The sequence below is a fragment of the Manacus vitellinus genome, unplaced genomic scaffold (genome assembly GCF_001715985.3).
Source record: "Manacus vitellinus isolate BGI_N305 unplaced genomic scaffold, ASM171598v3 scaffold_13_pilon, whole genome shotgun sequence".
NCBI lineage: Eukaryota > Metazoa > Chordata > Aves > Passeriformes > Pipridae > Manacus > Manacus vitellinus.
In genome coordinates, this window is record NW_021938999.1 from 14,428,815 (window position 1) to 14,435,656 (window position 6,842).

The following is a 6,842-nucleotide window of genomic DNA, read 5'->3' on the forward strand; positions in this document are numbered from 1 at the left end:
GAAGGTGAACCTTTGTGGAAGTTTGGGGAAGGGAAATGAGATTGAAGAGTTTGCAGGAGGAAATAGGACATTGTATCTTTTCTTTATCCTTCTAGTAAACATATTGCTATGTCTAAGAACTGAAGTTGCTGCCCTTGGCCTTCATTACAGGTATTTAATTGGTCATTAGATATCTTTGAACTTCTTTATGCACGAAATGTACTGGATATTGGGAATAAAACCTTTCAATTTACTAAATATTTTGAGGAAATTGTGATGCAGAAATGACAACAGATCTAGAAATATGGCTGCAGCTAACATAGCAAGTGTCCAGGGGTCCAGCTTCCCAAGAGTAAAGTTTCCTTCTCTTTGTATCTAGCTCAGCAAATGAAGGTGCAAATAATCCAGACCAAGTCATTCTATGGCTTGGAGCTTCCTGCCAGCTAGAGATGATATAATTAATTTCTTCTTGTTTCTACTATATGAAATGAGATGGTAGAAGTTAGCAAAACGTGCTCAAAAAATGCTGTGTTCCTGAAGTCAAAAAGTTTTAAAGTAAACTAATAATTGCCAAAAATATAACTGATGTTAAAACAAGCACCTGAAGTTTCACTACTTGCATAAAGGGAAGAAGAAGAAGAGGCATTATGCAATAAGGTTAAGGAAAAAGATGATATAGTTATAGTTATGTCATAGGTATCACACAGCCCTTAAAACAAGCAAAAAAAAATCACTTTCTTTTCTGTTTCTGACCTCATTTCTATAAAATACTTTAGAGGAGATTTTGAAGGTAATTAAAGACATAGAAAAAATGTGATAAAATACAACATGGGTTTACAAAGACTTACTTGATCGTGCTGGATTAAGCTGCTATTTTCCTTTGATTTTCTGGACAAAGGAAATGAAATACATCTAATCTACTTGGACTTTTACAAAGCATCTGATAGAATTCCACAAGGAAAATTATTAGCTAAATAGAGAAATCAGGGATTAGCACAAGAATTTTAAAATGGGTAATGAATAGACTTAAAAGAGAAAAAGTGAAATGTTGAGGTAAAATGTTGGTTAGACAATTAGCTTGAAAACTAGATTAGAGACTTATTTCATCTAATATTTTCATTAGTAATCTTGGCTCGTGATATGTGGTTTTTCTGTTAAAATTTAATGATGACACAAAGGAATTGCCTATATAGGGGAGGGCCAAACATCATACAGGATGAAAAAGTTGAATGATGATGGCAGTAACAGAGCAAGAAGAAAATCATGACTTTAGGGACTAGTTGGAAAAAAATGTTTGCTGCACATGTTGGCTGCTAAGAGGATTACTATGATTCATTAATGTTATGTAGATAGAAGATAACCAAATATAAACCTGTAATCTCGTTCTGTTCCCCTGCATTGTTTTTATATTTGTATTGTTTTCTGTTCCTCTGTATTGTTTCCTTCAGGGGAGGTTTAGATTAAATATTAGGAAAAATGTCTTCACTGAAAGGATGGTCAGGCATTGTAACAGGCTGCCCAGGGAGGTGGTGAAATTGCCATTTCTGGAAGTGTTCAAAAAACTTGTGGATATGGCACTCAGGGACACGATTTAGTGGTGAATATGGTGGTACTGGGTTGGTGGTTGTATCAATGGTTTTACAAGTCTTTTCTGACCTAAATGATTCTGTGATTCTATAAAGCACTTGAATTTGGGTTGAGTGTGAAAAATTGCAAGTGTGAACGCTGTTTCTTACATTCCCATGCATATATAGCCTGTGTGACCCCATCCTGACTGTGGAATACCCTTCTGGCCACCCATGCAAAAGAAGGAAATTCAAACTGGAGCAAGGGCTTTGAAAGGTTCCTGGGATTAATTGTACTTTGCTTTCACAAGCCGGGGGCAGATACAGAGTATGCTCACCCTCTGAAATTGTAAGAGCAGACAGAAGAGAGAAAAGACACATTTTAGCTAATGAATAATGCTGGTACAAGGATAAACAGGTACAAAATAGTCATGGATAAATGTGAAGAGGAAAATGCAGACCATCAGAGCAGTGAAAGTCTATAAGGCAAAAAGAGAATGCGTTTCCAGCTCATGAAGAAGAAACAGCAGTGTCCCTTTACCCAGATCTGTTTCTCACTTCATTTTTATTTCCACAGTGAATATGTATTTCCCTTAACATCAATAACACCATTCTTCAGTAACAGATTATTTTATTAAGCCTGTCCAAACTATAGAAATTAGGTAACATTTCTATTTTCACTGAATTCACATTTGCTGTTCCCTGACTACCCTGCAGTCTTCGTATTTACACTTTTTTTCACTGTGCTAGTTCACCCTCTTAGGGTTTTCTTCTGCTTCCTCATAAGCCTTTCTCCTTTTGCTGATATTGTTAGGCTTCTTGATATCATTAGTTTCATTATTATATTCTTTTTTTTTCTTTTCTTTTTTTTTAGCCAAATTTTGCACCAAAGCAGTTGAAATATCATTTCTTGCTCAATGCTGGAAAAAACAATTTACAAACATAAGACTGGAACAGGTAGGCAGAATGCATATTACTTCTTGGATTGATACAAGCATAAATGGTTTTAATTTCTATTTCTCTATTATCCTGATTGTCTAATTGTAGCAGCAATTCATCATTCAATTTATTTGCCCACCAAAAATGCTGAGACCTTTCTACTTCAAGTATGCCAGCTCATATAGAACTAACAAAACCCAAAAATACCCTGACCCCCTTAAATTCAACATAGAGCAACCAAATCCTTGTTTGTTCTCAATAATTTCTGATACTTGCTTAAAAACAAGAGGAATATTGTCCACCAGCTCTCCAAACTGGCTTTTGATAGGACAAAATGGTCTCCAGCATTAGTTGTTTTGTTTTCTGTCTGGATTTCTTCTAGCAAACCATTTAAACAATTTAACTTTCAAATAGTTAAAATACCATTTCTGCTCTTTTGGGGCAAGTCAGTTGTTTGGTGCACTCAAAGGCTAAATCAGTTCCTGGGTTGTGTAAGTAAAGGTTGCAGAAAATCAGCTATAAACTGACAGTTTTTCAGACTGAAGTCGGAATGTTAAATTCAGTGATATCAGATACAATCTCTATTTAAAACTAATATGTGAATTTATGCACGCCTAGATTGCCACGACCCGCGGGAAAAAGGAATGGGATTGGGCACTGCAAATCAGGGTCTTGACACAGTAGAAGTCTCGGGAAGCAATGCCAAACTTTATTAGGGAAACAGTAACTTATATGGGGTAGGTTTAGGGGTGGAGTTTGGGCTAGGGAGGAGTATAAGATTGGCAACTCAGGGATGAATGTGATTGGGTAACTGGGTAAGGAGGGGAGGAGTTTGGGTGTAGCTGGGGAAATGGGCCAATGGTAGCTGCCTCTGCACTGCACCAAAGATCAGCCAATGGCAGGCAGAGGAGCGGGAAAACAGGGTTAAGGCGGAAAACTATGAGGGGAAGAAGGAGACAATATGGAGGATAAATTTAAAAACAACAACTGGGGGTACACACAACCATATAACAATATAATAATAAACTGGGGAAAAGTGGAGTAAAACTGTCAAGTCCAGGGAATGTCATATCCAGTATAAGAGTGTCCAATCTGGTACAAAAGTGTCCATTTAGGGGTCATAAATCTTTCTTCAAGCTTCATATTTTTCCCACTCCATCTCTCCTCCTCCAATATCTCCCCCTTCTTTGTTTTTTGAAGCAGCAGCGATGTTCGCGGTTATGGTGGAAACCAGCAACTTACGGAGGCAAATAATAAAACAGGGTAAAAAGGTACACAAAGAAACAAGAACAAATAAGGATAATACACACATAATGATGATTTTTCTAGACCATTTGGTTAGAGAAGGAAGCTTTAGCCAATCAAAAAGATCATTGAAGCCTTCGCTTTTGGACTGATGAATTTCTCCGACCAATGTTTTTAGCTGATGGATACTCTCATGGGTAGATTGAGAGTGATCGGAAAAATTCATACAACACATCCCCTCGAATTCTTGGCACCCGTGGCCATGTGCCAAGAGGAGAAAATCAATAGCCGCTCTATTTTGTAAACTGACTTCCTTCAATTTTTGCGTGTCCGCTAGTAGACCTTCTATTGCCTTGGTTGTGGCATTGGCCTCTTTTGTCAGCCAACAACCGAGGTGGGTCAGTAGGGACAGGGCATGGGCTGTTCCTATCCCGGGGATAGGGAAGGACGCCCAGAAGTTCTTCACACGAGACCAAATGTGAATATTGGAATCACAGTCCTCTGGGAAGGGCAGAGGTGTGGGTCAACGCTGTGGGCCAATGCCGGGCCACGCCCGATCTCCGCACAGCAGGAAATACCCTTTTGGAAGTCGCATGTTTCTGGGTATATGCTCCGTTGGTATGGTGGTGGCTGTCGAATTGTTGCACCACGGCGAAGTGGTCCCTTGATAGATGGATTTGTAGGGAGTCACATCATGGGGTGTAAATAAAACTGGCTGGGTATACCTATGAAAAATAACACAAGTCATAGAGGGTAGGGAACCGAGGAGATCAATTTCTTGGAATGGGATGTCAACAAAGGTAAGTGCTGATATGGTCTGCGCTAGATTGGGGGAATTAAGTGGCAGGGGTCCTCTGATTCGTGTTTGAGACACGAACGTATCCCATTCCGGTGGAGTGATTGGGATCCCTACCAGGCACGTCCTAAACGGACTGCCTGCGCTGGTCAAGGCCAGGCACAAGGTGTCCATGCCAGTGGCCTTGGCCAGCGTTACCCATAGATTTTCTGCAGGTTGACTCATCCACTCCCGCAGCGGTATCGTGGTGCAGAGAGGGACGAGTCCTATGCCGATGATCAAGAAGAGGTGAGACATATGCATGGGTGTTCTTTTCCTTTAGCCTTGGAAGATCTTAATCCGGCGGGCAGGGACCCACTTTGGTCCGGTGTCACCTGCAATACAGGCGTACCCTTTCCCCCATGTGATCAGGGGGAAAGGGCCCGTCCATATCTCCGTTATTGGGTCCTTGTACATAATTTTTGCTTTCTGTTCTCATGGGGAAGAATCTGATTTAAAATGTCGGTCGACAGGATTTCTGCTTGTGTGAGTTTCTGATTCCTCCATCAAATTTAAAAAATTTAAAACATACATTACCTTATCCAATTTCTCTTGGGGGCTTAGGCCAATACTCCCCCTTTTTTGTTTTTTGAGCAAATTTTTGATATTCTGATGGGCTCACTCTACTATGCCCTGTCCTGTGGGATTGTGAGGGACCCCAGTGGTATGGTGCACCCCCCATTCTTCAAAGAATTTTTTCGTGTCCGCAGATACATAGGAGGGTCCGTTGTCGGTTTTGATCTGTTTGGGGACACCCATCCTAGCAAATGCGGACAGAAAATGTCTTTTAACATCCCTATTTTTCTCACCAGAATGCGCGGTGGCCACAATCATTTTTGAAAAAGTGTCAATAGACACATGTACATATTTTAATTTGCCGAATTCAGCCACATGTGTGACATCTGACTGCCAAATCTCTAATGCAGTTAAACCTCTAGGGTTTGTTCCTTCCGGAACCAATGGAGTAATCATTTGGCAGTCAGGACACATTTTTAGAATTTCCTTTGCTTGTGCCAATTTGAGACCGAATTGTTTTTGTAGTGACCGCGCATTCTGGTGGAAGAATTCGTGGGAGATTTTTGCCTGTTGGTATAAATTGGGGGTGACAACCATACCTGCCAGATGGTCGGCGATTTGGTTTCCCTCTGCCACAGGACCGGGCAAAGTAGTATGCGACCTCATGTGGACGATGTAATAGCCAAATTCTCTATTTTCAATTAAAAACAACAAATTTGTTAGCAGCTTAAAAAGATTCTCATTGGACACGTCTTTTAAATACGAATTTTCAATCCTTTTTACTACGCCCACAACATACGCCGAATCTGAAACAATATTGATCGGTTCCTTATCAAAAATTTGAAAGGCGCGAACAACTGCTGACAATTCTACGATTTGTGGAGAACCTTGAACTTTATGAATGTCTTGAAGCCAATTACCATTTTCGTTCCAAACAATGACCGCATTTCCGGTTCTCCCAGACCCATTGGTAAAAACTGTTTTTGCATTTTTAATTGGGAGGTTTGATTGCACAGTTTTTAATATTAGTGGAATCTGAATAAGTCTTTGTAAAAATGGGCACGCTGGGAGGTGAAATTTGACTTCTCCCGGGTAACCCCCGATGGCGATCTGAAAATCAATGGATTTCTGCAGCAGTTGTTCCAGGTGTTCAGAAGTCAGTGGGAGGTAGATAAAATCTGGTTCCTCTCCACTGAGTTCTAAACACCTGGTGCGACCTTTGAAAATTAATTTGTCAATCATTTCTGCAATTGTTGTAATTGTTTTGGAGAATTGATGAGGGAGGAATACCCACTCCCACAAGCAGAAGTCTTTCTTGTCGTCAGTGAACTGGCCCAGGAGGGCTAGTGGCTGTCTCTGTTCACGAATAATAACTAAGGAAGATGGCAGTCCCTCCATCTTCCTGCAGGATTGTCTTTCTGATATTTTCCTTTCGACAGTGGCAAGGGCTAATTCTGATTCTGGTGTTAAGAATCTGGGGGAGGACAAGTCAGCATCTCCTTTTAGCAGCTCAAATAAGGGGTGCAAGTCTCCGGTTGAAATCCCCAGCACAGGCCGAATCCAATTAATTGCTCCCAGTAACTTTTGGAGGTCATTCAAAGTTCGGACCTTTTGTCAATTAAAACTGATTGAGGCTTGATAGTTTTCACAGTAATTTGTAGTCCGAGATACCTCCAGGGTGCTTCCTTTTGAATCTTTTCAGGGGATATCTCTAATCCTTTCTCTTTTAGAGCCAAAATGGTTGAATTTAGAGTTTCATCTAC